The 16,959-nt window shown below is 35.6% G+C and overlaps 1 protein-coding gene across 1 annotated transcript in view; it reads left to right on the top strand.

Moving 5' to 3' along the window:
* The first annotated feature begins 1,110 nt into the window (after nucleotides 1-1,110).
* The window catches only part of RpS18 (ribosomal protein S18), a 20,163-nt gene continuing 4,314 nt past the window's right edge, over nucleotides 1,111-16,959 (top strand). Inside the window, exon 1 of the mRNA XM_018456774.1 lies at nucleotides 1,111-1,120. The gene's annotated coding sequence lies outside the window, so the exon portion shown is untranslated. The remainder of the gene's footprint in view (nucleotides 1,121-16,959) is intronic.

Raw genomic sequence — 16,959 nt, forward strand, 5'->3', positions numbered from 1 at the left:
CTGTCCATTTTTCGCCGAAAATTTATAGCCTTTGAACGGTACGTTTTGATGGAGCCTCACAATTTAGGAACGATCAACTCATTTAGATAATAATTGTTTTTTCAGCGTCTAGAAGGATGTGGGATGTCAATATATATATTGTATCCCGGCGATTATGGTATATTAACTTATACAGCATCTCAGAAATGTCATAACTATAATTAATGATGATAATGCAAAGTCATCACCATTGTATTCGTTGAAGAGTTTTTTAGAATCTGCGTACTCTAGAAGGATATGTCTTTATGTTATTTAAAGACTTACAATTACAATTTTTCATGTTTCGCGTTTCAGTCTGGTTTCCCCGTTCGCGAGGAAAACGATTAGAAGATTTCACTACGTGACGATGTTGTGCCCTTGTTCCCGCAGTAACGCGGGGATAAAACCTGCAGGATCGTTTGGGCGGAATCAATTTTCACGCGATCGAGGCTTTCGAACTTTTAATCGGCCGTTTGATCTCCAACCGGCAATATTTCCCTCATAAACGGCAAGCATGGCGAATCCGGGTAGGGCCTGCAATAAAGCAAAGGCCAATAAATAACGCGGTGGCGGCTGTAACGGGGTAGCAGAACGGGGCAGGGGAACCGTGGCCAATCGCCCGCCGCCGCTCGATCCATACCATCCGTACCCCTCATAGATCGCGTATCGAGAACGACCGATACATACGTCGATCGGCATTGTTGATCCAGTCGGGCGATTATCGCGCCGGACAACTGTGGGAAATTAATACAAGAATTGTCAACGCCGAGATGGGGAACCGATCCATTCGTAATCATTCTGGATTTCGAAATCTCAAAGTAGGGTTGCCAAGCAGGTAAAACTACGTATTTCAAGCATTCCGGATAACCCTATTTCCGGTTGAAAATAAAACACAGCAAGGCACATATTATTCAAAACTATTCGGAATTGTTTGTAACAGATTCCGAACGGAATTATTTCAATTTTTCCTAGAAATGACATCTGCACAACCGCGCAGCGTTTCATCGATCCCGCGAGACAGTCAGTCGTTGATTAGCAAGCAGATTTAATAACGAGGGATACTCAGGCTGTGGTCAAAGTCTCACTACAAATGCTTTGAAGCGTTTGGTTGACCAATTAGAAAAAAGAATTTTTCAAATTGACCAATCAAAAATTGCTTTAAAGCATTTGTAGCATCGCGTTGACCGTATTCTCAGGCACAACATTTCGTAAGCTATTAACGAAATGACGAGCACCGAACATAAAAGTGACTCCCTGTCGAGATACATAATGCGCCGCGGGATGTCTTTTAGGGACATCTTCAACGAACGAAAGAAACTTTTGATTAATCAATTACGTATGTACCCATTGATTCGCTATGGTTTAATATTGCGTGTTTCTTACATACGCAACATCTTCTCTTGGTAAAAAAGAAGACTTTCTTAGAATTTTGTCTCGTTTGGCATCATTCAATTTCTAGTAAGAACTTGATTATTTTCTGAAAAAATTTCGCATTTCATAGTTTGATAATACTTTAATAGTAATCTAGTGAGATCGATAGTGACTTTTCACCAGCGTTAGTTTTACTTAATGATCTTTTGCTTGTCTGTACAGCTCTTTCTCTTAAATTAAACTAGCGGTACATGATGCTTGTTTTCCTGTTGGATTGCTAATTAGATTAGAATCTTGCCATCGTCATATTGGCTGCGGTGCTGGCAGCAAGCATCGCTGTCGCGACCAATACGATGGCAAAAATCTAATCCCCCCGGCTAGAAATCCAACAAGAAAACAAGCATCGTGCCGCGGACTTTATAGTTATTAAGAAATTTATTAAGTCGTAATCATTAATAGAAATATTGACATTTATAAGTTATATTAATATTAATATATATTAATTATAAATATCAAAATATCTATTATTAATATTAATTAGCACAGTTTGCACTCCTGTATTTTTTTGTGTTGCAACAATCTGTAGTTTATCGCAATAGAGCCACGAGACATATAATGCAAGTTTATTAGTTGGGCAGACAATGTTGCAAATAGATTGTTAGGAGTGCGCTTCGTTACGATACGAGCGAGACTCACTGATTTCGCAGATAAGATAAGATAGTTACGCGCGATGCTGCACCCTAGAATCAGTAGATTCAAGTTTGAGAAATTCAATCTTTTGTTACTTTTGACTCTCTTCAGCTTTGCTTTCTTAATGATTTATTCTTTCGAGCGTCGTCTGTTTAATCATTTATGTACTGAGAGAAAAATGTATTAACTTTAACAAATATTTGTTTGAATGGTGCTATTTGAATATTTACTAAATGTTAATATATATTTATTTGATACAAAGACTATTAATTTGATTTAGCTATTATTATTTTTTATTTAATAAATATTTATTTTCCGTAAATAAATGTTACATTAGTGCTATTCAAATAATTATATTTATTAAACTTTAGTACATTATTTTTCTCTTAAAGTGTAATAACACATTTAATAATTTTTATTATTTATTAGACGCCAACGATATGCAGATCCTCGGATGGCACTAATCATGTTTGAAAAAGGTCAACCGCAAAGAATTGAAAGGCGCCGCTTTAGAGATGATTCCAGCAATGATTTCGGTTTCTAAACGGATGCGAACTGTGGAAAGCGTCCTCATTATTCCTCATGTTGGACAAACTCTTTTTTCCATGAGGCAGAAACCTGGACAGATTTACGCCTATTTTTTTCTTTTTTTTTATCTTTCTAACGCGATTCGACGCGCGATAATCTGGGATCTAGGTGAAAGCGTTCAGTATAATTGCGTGGTTATTAAATGAACCTTTAAAAAAAATTAGAGTTATAGTTCCACTAACTATACTGCCCGCTTTTTGGTTATCTCTCATTCTTCGATTGTGCTCTCATAAGGTTTTATGACCATCAGGACTTAGTTACATAATACAACTCGCTAACATATTTTTTCACGCAGAGAAACCTTTGTAAGGTTCTGTCGTTTTTCGGTAACTTCTTTTACCAGTTTTACCCTTTCTCGCTGCAATGTCATAACTTCTCGTTTTTATCTTTTGTGATAATAAAGTGACGTGATCGTCCTATTTCCTATTTTTTCCTTGCCCGTCGTTTTTTCTATGTCATCAACTTTATAACGGTTAGTTTGTTCTATTCATTGTAACTGTAAGATTTATTATTGCGGGTCTATACGAAACTAAAGACATGAACGTCTATATTATTTATTATTTGTACCATTATCTTATCTTATTTATTGTTTATATTTGCAATATTTATTATTTGCATAGGCTTTTTAAATTTTGTACAAATTTAATTTTATACGATTTGATTAATGACTTCATTTTCGCATGAGATTTTTAATATAACTTTGTTAGAAATAATTAATACTAATAAAAGTTTTTACGCTATCCCGTATATACACTTGTTAGAAAGTTTAAAATGAATCTATCGTTTACATCAAAATCATTAAATAAGTCCGCTTCTCCGTTTGTATTTGTAATGAAGTTGGTCACAGGGCAAGACGAAATTCCAAATTTGTGCTCCTTGCACGTTTCGTTTCGCAATCTGGCAGCGGAATTCTTTTCTGGCGAGCCAAAAGAATGCTTTCTGATGTAACAAAGATGAAAGCATGGGTTAAATTAGGATTGACATTGTATCGATTTGACTAACCTTTAAATTTGATCCCCTTTTAATATATAAATGGACAACCATCGTATTAAGTGTTCAGCATGTATGTAGGAATGTGAGGAAGCATCGATTACGTTTGTCTCATCGCATATCTTGATAGATTGTTAAGCCGCCGACGTTCATATGGAATTATCTCGTTTCATCGAAACTATTGACAGAAAACCAGTAAACGAGCTGGAGTTTCCCCCTCACGATCAGGGCTGAATCATTCGTAGAGTTAATTGTCCTCACCGCACCCCATTCTCATCCTCATATGTAATAAGTTATTTGTGTAAACTATCACGTGTATATACTCGTATGTACATATACAGGGTGTTTCCAAATTAAATCGCAAAACTTCGGGAGCGTGTAGAGGAGTAAAAAACTAAGAAAAAAAGTCCTATAGACATATGCTCGTTTTTGCTCCGTTTCAGAGAAATCGAAAAAAAATGTTTACATTTCTTGCCATATCTAGCACCGACATATTTGATTACATTTTCCACTTTCTGTTATGAATTTGTCAGTCGCTCTTTGAAAGCCTTTAACAGTAGATGAATTTTGTCTTTTGCAATATGCCGCGTACGTATTCTAATAGTGAATATGCTGATATGGTTTTTGTATACGGTTTCTGCAACGGTAATGCTTTAAAGGCGTGGCTGCTACAAGAGCCGTGTTTGACAGATGCAATGCTTGTATTGCTGCAAGAGGTGCACATTTCGAACAAAATCTTCATTAAAAAGTTTATAAATAAAATAATTAAAATAATAAATTAAATATATTTTTTTCTTTTTTCGTGATTTCCTGCGAAACAAAGCAAAAAGGAGCATATGTCCATAGGACTTTTTTTCTTAGTTTTTTACTCCTCTACACGCTCCCGAAGTTTTGCCATTTAATTTGGAAACACCCTGTATAAGTCCTTAAATACTTGCTAGAGATAATATTGGTTTTGTGCAAGAACCATACGCAGTAAGTAATACCTTCCTGTCTCTCTTTAAAAAAGTTATCTTTGCAAATATTTAAAATCTTTAACGTTTTCTATATTTATACCCCATTCTTCAGAAGATTAACGTCTTCAGAAATAAATCGTTAAAGTTAGAAAGAAGCAGTCCAACTTTTTATATGTATATGTATATATATTTTATTTTGTTTTCAATTTTAAATCCATAGCAATTAATTGAAAGGTGAGAAGAATAAAAAATAATTAAGAATACTATGAATGTAATTCATTTTTTCTTTGCCAATATATCTTAGAATTTGAGAAAAATTAAATATGTCTCTGAAGAAGTTAACACACGTTTGTTACTCGGAAAATGAATTAATCGAAAATTGGAAGAAAAATTTACTTAATACGAATAAACTTTCTTCAAACGTATTTTCTTTGCACGTATACATGTATACGTGCGCTTGGAAAATTCACCGACGAGAGCCGGCGCGAACCGTTCCCATTACGCGAAATAAATGCGAGTTAATTAAAGGGAGGAAACAATTACTTGCGAATAAATCGCTGCCGTTAATCCGTTATAGCGCGGACAAGTTAAACTTCTCCTCTCGCCGCCAATTCTCGTGCGCGCGCGCTCACACAGGGGCTTTGCGAGAAATAGGGATTTGCGAGACCGACGTCGACGTCGGGGCGCGTTCGCATAATTGGCTTTGAGCGTCGGCACCTGCGTCCCAAAGTCGAAGCCGAACGGTTGGAGGCGGGGCGAAAGACGAAATGGATCATTCGATTCGCTGAGATTGCTTCAGAATACCATCTCTCTCCAGACATACTTAGCACTGCATTTCAGTCGTATTATGAAGCTAACCCTCTGAAATTTCGCATATGAAGGTAGTTGATAATTTACAGTTTTTAATAAAAATTTCATTTGTAGTGTGCATCTTTTTTTCCAAAAGAAACATCCGCAAGTATTATCGCAAGGTTATCGAATTTATACTCTTAAATTACTTAACATCAAAAATAAAAAAATTTTTCAAATATTTCAAATAATAAAAAAATTTTTTATAGAAGATTTTTAAATGACTAAATCTATTTTTAAAAATCTTTTCCTAACAATCTTAATATTTATATTTATTGAAAATTTTTGACTATATCTACGATGTGATGTTAAAAATTTCTCTAACGTGGAATTAGACCTTTTCAGAAAATAAGGAATAATAATTTTAGTTTACATTACTTCGATATATATGAACTAAGTTTAACTCATCGAAATTATAAACACATTAGAATGATCGCGTTTATTGTTGCTTCTCTGAGTTGTGTCGTCATAAGTCATGACTCCCTTGGGAATAATGATACAGCTGTATTCTCTTATATTTCTATATTTCTCGTAAATATTTCGAGTTGCGTTATGCAAAATTTCGAGGAGTCGCGATGTCGCAGAAAATGTACGTTATTAATATTGTTGCTGTATATCATATATCAGCATAATTTATTTACGAATTAGATTTCCAATCAAGTAAAAAATAATTAGATAAAAAAGGAATATATATATAGGTTTTTTTCATTATCATTAGTTTATAGAATACATATTTGCCGACACAAATCACAAGTAACAAAAGGATTTAATAATTTAAACACAACGAGAATTAGAACATTATACTTCCAATTCTTTTTTCTCTCCCTGGTAGTTTCAAAAACTCGCTTTGTTACAATATATTAATTAGTTTCGCTGTGCATTACTGTTATTACACTTAACTGATCCACAATGAATGGCTTATAAAATGTATTTTTACCGTTTTTGCATTGAAACGTCTTGCAAACATTTTTCATTGTTATTTGAGTTCTTTATTTTTGATGTACCCTTTATTTAAAGTGATTGAATATCATAACCAGTGCTTACAAATATAATAGGATTTAGGTTTTTGTATTAGATAATAATTTTCGTCTAGGTTTGGAAGCAAGGACGAGAAAGTTTTTCTTCGGAAAGGGAAGTTAAATAAAAGGAAAGGATGGTATACCTGAAAAGCAGGTAATATTCATGAAAGAAATAAATTATGGACTTTGATCGTATTTTTGTCAAAGAAGTAACCAACATATAAATTGCGATTACATAAACGGAAAAAATTTTCAATTAATTTTTAAATATTTTAACTTTAAATTTTGAAATTTTAAAAATTTGAAATAACTATTCTTTATAAATAAAATGATAATTAATATAGAAGAATGGGATGAGAGAATGAAAAAATACATGTTTCAAGTTTTCCGACTGAAACAGCTTGATTGTTCTTACTCAAAAAGAAAATGTGAACAGAAATAAGAAATAAGTGTATACTCCGACTGTCAATTAATTGCAGTGGATTTCACGCTGCTTTCGTGCAGAGAGCATATGTGGATATGAACCCTCCCGTTGCCTTCCAATGTCGCCACCCGCGGACACGGTTTCAGACGGATCTCGTGCGGATCGTTTTGTTATTGGAATTTGATGATCCGTCGTCCCCGTGGGGCTCCGCTACATAAATATTTGCGCTCTAAATCCCTTCGCCGATCCACTTGCCTTCTCTCGCTGCTCCTCGTTCTAACTGCCACCCCTCCCTTCCCTTACCCTCTGCACCCTTTCGTTTTATTACGCGAATTCGTACATGGATCTCTCGGTAACTTTATGATCTGCGTTTAACGGCGTCGGGCCTCGCATCGCCGATTGCCCGACGATGATTCCCCTGTCCATTCATACGGAGGAACACGAGTTTTCTCCCTTTTAACCATAAATTGTCTGATTTGGAGTCAAGTTTCTTTTGATTAAGAATTATTTGAAATACGATAATATTTAATCAATAATAAAAAAAATAGATCAAAAGTATAAGAGATTCTAGATATTTTATACGTAAATAACTTTATAAATTCGTATTCTATATAATAATAATAATAAACGTTTCGATCTTATCATTAGGTCATCTACAATATTACAAATATTATACGTTTTTATGATAATATTGAATTTAAAGGTCTCTACAATTCTTCTCCACGAAATACAATTTTAAGCGAAAAATTGAGGATACTTTAAGGGGGGAGGGGTGGGGGAACGGAGTTGTATTATTGATTCGCTTGAGATATAATCCGCGAAAATTAATAATTTGCACAGTGGCGTGTTGACTCTTATCTATGAGTTACTCGGTGTTAAATTTACGATTAAAATAAAGGTCGAGAAAGGGACTGCGGAAACGTCTGCCCGACAGCTAGACTATCATGTCGTTTTAATGACGTAAGGCTTTTCAACCCCTCGACAATTCTCTTATTTACTGGATGACAGCAGGTGGAGATTACCCTTTCTTTCTGCGTTTCAATTCGCAGTAGGGGGGACTGCGCCCCGTAAAATAATAAACACCGTTACGTCGCCTATACGATGTTACGGTGACAATCGCGATGATTCCTGCGAATAACTACCAAGTGCCTAATTTATCTCTCTAGGAGCGAATTTGTCACTTTGAAAATTACATCTCACGGATGTTTTCCGAACGCACGCTTAAATAAATAATTAAACGTCAGTGCTACTCGTATTTAAGAGATATATTAATACATTCCATACTTTTCTCTCTCCTTTTTCTCTCTCTTATCTTTCTATAGAAATCATCTCCTTTCCAGATGCATTACTATTTCGGGCAAACATTGCATATGTTATTTATTCATATGAATTTACTGAAAAGGAGATGATTTCTCATAATAAGATAAGTTTTGGAATTATATGAAATAAATTAAGATATTCCTTAATCAGAGTTGGACCAAACTGTAATTCAATTAACAATTACAATTTACAATGAATTCATTTAATTGTTTTCAGCAATTAATAATTACGAAATATAATTACTAATTGAATTAAGAAGAAATTGTAAATTGTAATTGTTAATTGAATTACAGTTTTGCCCATCTCTGTTCTTAATTTATTTCTTTTAATTAAGTTAAGATATATTTATTATTATTTAAGTTAATATATTTAATATAAATAGAGATATTTAGTTTTAAATTGAAATATATATATATCTCTTTATTTATATTAAATAAAAAACATTTTTTAATTATTAAACAATTAATAAATAATAAAGAATATATTTTTAAATTATTATTACTATTCAGGTATATTACTCATCTTCTAAACGCAAAAAAGTTCAGAGCATATGTCAGTCGAGGCTGCAAATCTCTATCATAATCCGACAATAAGCGACATCGGGGTCCGTCGATGAGACGATGTAACCGTCCCACATAATGCAGAATCCTTCGTTGGACGATTAATCATTTCGGCACTCTAAGCCTCTCGCGTATCGCCTATCCCTTCGATGCCTCGTTTACTCCCTTTTTTTTACGGTCCCGAAAGGATACTCCTTTAAAAAAAAGAGAGAGAAAAAAGAAACATGAACCATTTTCGTCGTGCATACTCGCATCCGCCGAAAGCGACGTTAACGATGCTTTATGAATTCCGCGGCAAATTTATCGCGAGACACGGACCGCGAGGCGCGACCCCGTTTGTCGCGTACCTATCTCCTGTTTTAATCAACGCGAATTGTCTTCGCTACGACCGCGCGAATAGCGTCCGGGTGAGAGAACTGAATTCCTGAAACTCTAAATATTCGAACGCGCGGTCTCTCCGATCGCCGACTAATGGAAAATCATGGCAGCGTTGTGAATGGCGTATCTCTCGATCTCGGAATGGTATTGTTCAGCACCCAGAGAAAAATTATGTTTAAATTGAACAAATTGTTTCTTTCATTGATTTTTTCAAGTTGAAGAGAAAATACCTTTGAGAAAAATGAAAATTTACTTGATTTTAAGAAACAACGTTCAAATCACAGAAATTTTTATTTATCCGTAATAGCAATGCATAAATTTCCTTGATTCAAATAAATTTTTTTGAATCGAAGAAACTTTTCTCTGGACGAGTGCACCGTGATTGCAATTCTGTTGGCGAGATTTCCCATTCTGCTTTAAAATCGACATGAGATGTGTCACACGATGGACTGGATAAATTATGTTAGAACGGAACTCGCGAATTCTTTCTTATTCCGGCTTAATCCGAGGGAACGACCGTAGTAAAACGGATCAAAGGGGGATCATGCACGGGAACTTGGCGAACATCCCTACTGTCTCCCACCCCATGGCGACTCACTCTCCGAACGCTCGTTTCGACTCGTTTCTCCACCTCGATTCGCCACCTTGCTACTTTTGTTACCTTTGCCCGACCGACTAACCTTTGACCCTTGCAGTCAAGATTAGAAGGGGAAACGAGCGAGGGAGAAATCGAGAGATGGGGGAAGGGAGGGAAAGACAAAGAGAAACAAAGAGAGCGTGGCGAAACGATTGCTTTTCCGCTCGCCGGATTTTTATCGAGTTATCGAAACTCCATCGACAACACACCGAGACAAATTTCATTTCGCACCGGCAACCTCGTTGGCGCATCCGTAGAATCGAGCTGGCTGTTAATATTAGATTTCTGCGTGGAATTTTTACGCCACGTCTACAATATGTGTAGGACATATGCGTATACATCTTTCGCTTTGACTTGACTATTAAAAAACGACGACGACATTCAATCATAGATCCGTTTGCTTCAACTTTGGTTTTTCTTTTTGTATTTCTGCTCGAGAAAGAATTTTTTCGAAATGGAAGACGAAGTATCTATATTTCTATATCTTGCGATTTACGACTTTGATCTGAATCGGCATGCCAAATATAATTCGAAAAAAGAAAGATTTTATAAAATAAATAGACGGGCTGCTTAATAATTATAATAACTTATTTAATAAAAAAATATTACGTGTTAATTTATCAGAGATAGTCATGGCATAATTCGACAACATAATTCGGGGCGTTTTCAGTAAGGATACGGTGTAACACAGTGAATAATTTCATCCTTGTTGAACGTCGATAAACAACAATATGTATAATGATTCATTGTGTTAATTACACTATGTATTGTACTTATCGAAAAACGCCCATTATAGACATAAATATGGACATATATTTTATATGGCTACATTAAAAACGTTTTCTCCAAAGAAAATTACTCGAAATATATGATACCCGTAACGTATATATTATATCTAGTAAAATTTTCCTCAAAGAGAACGTTACGGAATGTAGTCTAGGTTTATGATCGACAGTCACCACAATGGTAAATGCCTGATCTCAGTGAGAAATTACTGTTAAAATTAGATGTCGAACCGCCGTTTAATTGATGTCGAAATCATCGATATTATATCGTATCGATGTCGACATCAATTCACGCATACGAATCATTTCTTACTGGGTATTTTTTTTAATACGAGAGACTAAGTCAATTTTTTGCGTATCTTCTTATTTCGCTCTAACATCGACCGGAGTAATGTTTCATTATTCAGACAGCTCTTTTTCTAATGTTCTTGGAATTATTTTTTTCCCCTCGTTGGCGTCATCGCCATTGGACGGGCTCGTTGAAAGTCATCACGGGCCTGTCACGCCATTTTAAAGATGACATTCTCCCCGTTTTACCTCACAGAAAGGCAGACTTTGTCTTTTCTCCTCCTATTCTCCCGCTGCTTATCCTCATTCTTCAATCCTCTCCGATGTAAAATCTCGTAAATTTTGTGCGTAGCATGCCTCTCAGAACAGAATGGTGGTATAGGCTACAGTTTATTTGAGAGGCTATACACTATTTTGAAACATTCTTTGATTGGTCAGTTAGATAAAATTCTTTTTTCCGATTGATTAACTGAATGAAGCATTTGTAGCGTTAAGGATGTATCTGAGATACAATCGTTGACAAAAGTCCTCCAAATTCGAAATATTTGCATAACTGCGCCAAACGTATAGTAAATCTTGTGATAATTTATATAAATGGTAAATAATATATTTATTTTTAAAAAATTATTTTTGCCGCACTTACATAGTCTGTCAGTGATTGACACATTTCAAAAACCGCAAAATTGTTATGAATAATAATTTCTCTGAAATCGTGTTGTGAAAATTAATCTAATTTTGCAAAAAGTTCCAGTAATTTAGGGTTTATACGTATAAAAAAAATTAAATTTTTGGTACTATTTCTTCAATACTTTTATTACTAATTACATTCGACAAGTTCCGTTTCCCGTAAGAAAACGTCTGTTATAGAACTTTAATACTAATACTGGCCAATTAATCATTTATTTTCAGTATTAAAAATATATACTATTAATAATATTTTTAATACTTAAAATAAATTATTAATTGGCTAGTATTAGTATTAAATTTTTATAATCATCATAATTAAAATAATAATTATTCTCTAACGGTTTAGTGAATCTACTTGAAATTTTTTTAATATATTACAGATAATAAAGGAAGAGTTTCCCGAAGTTTCATTAATTTGGTACTATTTTTGGAATAGCTCAGATATATCCTTAAGAGATACATCCTACTCTCTCTCAGATACATCCTACTCTCCGATAAAATCGCTGTTTATTGATTAAATATGTGACTTACAATTTATAATACAAACATACAATCTATGTATGAGATATCGACGCATCATTATACATATACATATGCATATACATGCATATACTTCTACTATAAACCGACCTCTCATTTCAGGATATTATGTTCAATATTGAATAATATAAAATTTCATTTAATATAGGTAAGAAACTGTTTGTTTTCTAAAAGTTATATTATATATACTAATGATCTCATATATGTTAGCCAAAAACTAAGGAGTAAGTATATGAATTAGTTCCAGAATGTTAAAATAAAATTGCAACTCACATGATATACAACTTCTTGTTGTTATTATTATTGCGAAGTATGAAAAAAACACGCAGAACGGATATCCATATGTAGGATTCACATAATCAGAGAGCCGTATTTTAGCGTCTTAAGACATTATTATAGTGAGAATCTTAAGATATACATCAGTGGCGTAGTGAGAAAAATGTTTCGGGAGGAGCTGTAGAAATCAGTTTTTTTTTTATGTTCTTTTTTATACTAGTGACACATTTGGTAAGCATAAACAAAAAAAGTTTCGTTTAAAACGTTAAATAAAAATGTAATTAACGTTGATTTATATAACATTTTGTACATCAATTTGATCACATTAGTCGCTGTTATATACAGCGTCAGCGAAATGTCCGACGTGACATGTATATAAATTGTCATAATTTTTTTACTATTACATTTAAAGATCTAAAACTTTCCAGAAAACTTCTTCAAATATTCAACTACAATGTAACATTAATGAAAATTTTTAATTTGAAAATTCGTAACACAACTTTAACGTTTGAAAAAAAATTCACTAAACTTGACAAAATATTATTAAAAATCCGCCATTTGTAAAGTGCTTTGAAAATTTTGGAATAGCTCTACAAGTCGCAGAATATGTCAAAGATTATAGTGTAAAAATTTGAATAATATTAATATCCGGCTGAGATTTCGCAAGTTGAAATGTTGCCGTTCTCCAACATCACTTTTTGCGGTTGTACTAGCAGCAACATTTTTTTCCATGTAATTTATCGAATTTTTGTTTACGTGCCAAATACAAAGGAAAATCAACAAATATATTTTATAATAAACGATATTTTTGCAACTAAATTAAATATGAAAACTATCCCAACAGGATTTAATTTCCTTTCTCAAAACAAATTGATATTTACGGCTCAACAATTTTTTACACATTCTTATGAAATTATTAAAATTATTCAGAATTTCGGGGGGGGTGCTGCAGCCCCCACAGCCCCCCCTTAGCTACGCCATTGAATATACAACTAGGGCCGTGGTCCGATTCATGCTGACAACGCTCATGAGCATTATTTGTCTTTGTTCAACATTTGACAAACAACAAGGATGAAATGATTTTTAAGCGTGGAGCGTGAATCGGACCGCGGTCTAGTACTCCTATAGAAATGCATCCCGGTCATATTTTCAATGTCGGTGGCGACATCTTTAGTTAACTTAATAACTTATAAGCTAAACGATAAATTTTGCTAATCAATATACGAAATATCAAGATTACCGACCTTAGGTACACTTTATGATTATTAATGAGTAGGTCGCGAAGATATAAATTGAAGAATTATTATTATCATTGGCTATATTAAAGTATCTGAATAAAATCTATCTTGTCTGTGCCTCAAGTAAGAGTTTATCATTTCTTAATTGATTAGTTATATTTCGAGCAAACGAAAAAAATTTATTATCATTTATTATAATATTTTATTATTATTTATTTTATCGATTTATTTATTATAGAAATAATATACTATATAATAATAGTGGGGATCCCGTTTACCTACAAATCGATTGCCTACAAGTTAGAGCATGCAACGCGAACAAACCTCAGGGTGCCATTACATGAGCGCGGAAACGCGGAAATGCGGAAACGCGTAACCAATCAGAAGCAATCTGCTGTTGTAGTTTCGCGTTTTATTGATTACTGATTGGTTACGCGTTTCCGTGTTTCCGTCTTTCCGCTTTTATGTAATGGTACCTCTAGGTTACTTAAAATCGGAACGGAACGATGCTGATTGATTACTCCTACCACTTCATCTTTCCGATTCCGTTTTCCGTGCCCATGGGACAGCACCCTAAGGGTGAAATCACACAGTGCGGAAAAAGACTGCGGAATAGAGAATGCGTCATTGAAGCAACCAATCAGCGCTACTCAGCTGTCACATCCGCAACAACTTTAAATTTTGTCCAATGATTATTCCCGAACAGACGTACTAACAGCCGAATAGTACACGCGGGCACCTCTAGGAACGTATCTGACGCTTCTCCTCCAAAGAGGTTGTATAACTAGAGTAGCAAAACCATAGCGGCTCCTGTGTACGGAAATGTTAGGCGATAGAAAGAGAAAGCAAATGGGATGTCCCCATCTTTATCCTTGTTTAATGTTGCGCGCGCATCGAACTTTGAAAGGTAAGTAGGGAGCGAGAGCCATGTGAGACAAGCAATGGGTGCGTTCAGCAGAACGTTTGTTTTGCAACTGTTGTAAGTTTCCTTCGCGCTAATTGGATCATACTTTTAGATCTAGAAGAATGGTCCTATCTCAGCAGACAATCATAAAACGGTTGCAAAACTGTTGAGTCTGCTGAACGCAGCCAATGACATGATTGAACAAGGATGTCATGTGATTGAACAAGGATGTCATGTGATTGAACAAGGATGTCATGTGATTGAACAAGGATGCCGATGGGGATCTCGTTTTCTGTTTCTTTCTATGCGCTCACGCAGTCTTAGCTGGCTATTCTTCTCTAGTTATACAACCTCTTTGTTCTCCCCACATCTACTGACGGCGGCACGGCCAATGGAAGGGAAAGTCTTAGAGACGCCCACGAAAACGTAGAGTAGAGTTGAGCAGTGCGTATCGTCTGGAATGGTCACGCGCAAATCGCGTCGATTCCAGCCATTTTGACCGACCAATCACCGTTTCTAGTTTAAGCGCTGCGTGCGAAATTTAATTTTTATTCCTAAATCTAGAAGATATAGTTTTCTACTTCCAAGTCTAAAAAAGTGTTAATCTTTATTTCTAAATATAGAAGCGTTGATTCTAATTGTCTAACTCTAGAAGTAATCAGTAATTAATACACTACTTGTAGTTAATGTATCGGTATGAATCATTATAAAATATACACTTAAATAATCTAACTCGACTGAGTATTTTATGGATTCATCCATCTCCTCAATAACTTCGCGCAATATAATCAGCTGCTATCAAACATTTCCGGAAGTGACCACTCGTACTAGTGAGAGACAGAGAGAGAGAGAGCTGCCTGTTAGGCCGGAATCAGACTACGCATTGAAGATCGAGATTGAAGATTGAAAATTAAAATTTGACCAGTGAGAGGACAAAGGAATTTTAGCTCCTATTGTTTTGATTAGTCAAATTTCAATCTTTCAATCTTCAATCTCAATATTCAATGCGTAGTCTGATTCCGGCTTTAGCGGGGCCCTAAATCAACAGTTAATCCACCCTGGGAGTTGCAGAGGCCTTGTTACCAAGAAGACTAGAACTAAGGAGGATCAACTCATGCCAATAGCGGTAGTGGGGGTGAGGCAAAAAGTGGCGACGGATAACTTCCCCCACTCTTGCGCTTCATTAGTCCTCTCTGTCGCTCTATATAGTCGTCGCTCTGTTGTTCTATAATCGTCACTTTGTCGCTCTTATATCAAACTTTCACACAATGTGTAGTGCCGCTGCACATTGTGTGAATAACTGCGGACGTTTTTTGACTCACCCCCACCACACGAGTTGATCTTCCTTAGTTCTAGTCTTCTTGCTTGTTACACAGATCATCCACTTCCACTGACATTTGGGAACATCAGAGGATACTCATTCGAACATCTAAAGGTAATAAGGTTTCATCTCATTCTCCGTTAATTGAGAACTCGCCGCGAATGAACCGCATAGCATAGCTGCGTTCAGCAGACTCAACAGTTTTGCAACCGTTTTATGATTGGCTGCGTTCAGCAGACTCAACAGTTTTGCAACCGTTTTATGATTGTCTGCTGAGATAGGACCATTCTTCTAGATCTAAAAGTATGATCCAATTAGCGCGAAGGAAACTTCCAACAGTTGCAAAACAAACGTTCTGCTGAACGCAGCCCATGTGTCCTGTGTCCCCGCGTTCGCGCGCCCCTATCAACGCTCGCCTCCTAGCGGTCAATCCCTACGTCGCGTGGTTGCGTATCCGTCCTGTTTTATCAGCATAAGGAGAGCGGGAATCGCGAATTTTGTATCCCACCCATAGCCTCAGGTTAGATCGAAACCAGGGATCGGTCGGATCTTTCTGGGACGTAACACAGCACTATTCGGAATAGCGCTGATTGGTTGCTTCAATGGATGCATTCAGTACTACAACTGCTCACTGAGCGCTCAGTGAGTTCTTGTATCTAATTGGCATATCCCGTTAGAACTAAAAATATAGACCAAACAGATACAAGAACCCCCTTAGGTCTGCGACCTAACCCTTAAGATGAAATCATACGGTGCAGAAAAAGACCGCGGAATAGAGAATGCATCTAATGACGCATTCTCTATTCCGCGGTCTTTTTCCGCACCGTGTGATTTCATCCTAAGGGTTAGGTCGCAGACAAAATTTCTGTAACAGTAACCTTAAGACATGAACTTAAGCCGATGAGCCAATCAGGATACTGCTTTAGATCTACGTAATTTGACGGAAATAGACTAAGGGTGAAATCACACAGTGCGGAAAAAGACTGCGGAATAGAGAATGCGTCATTGAAGCAACCAATCAACGCTATTCAGCGCTAATCGGAATAGCGTTGATTGGTTGCTTCAATGACGCATTCTCTATTCCGCAGTCTTTTTCCGCACCGTGTGATTTCACCCTAAG

Source organism: Mycetomoellerius zeteki, unplaced genomic scaffold, assembly GCF_001594055.1.
Source record: "Mycetomoellerius zeteki isolate Tzet28-1 unplaced genomic scaffold, Tzet1.0 scaffold60, whole genome shotgun sequence".
Lineage (NCBI taxonomy): Eukaryota > Metazoa > Arthropoda > Insecta > Hymenoptera > Formicidae > Mycetomoellerius > Mycetomoellerius zeteki.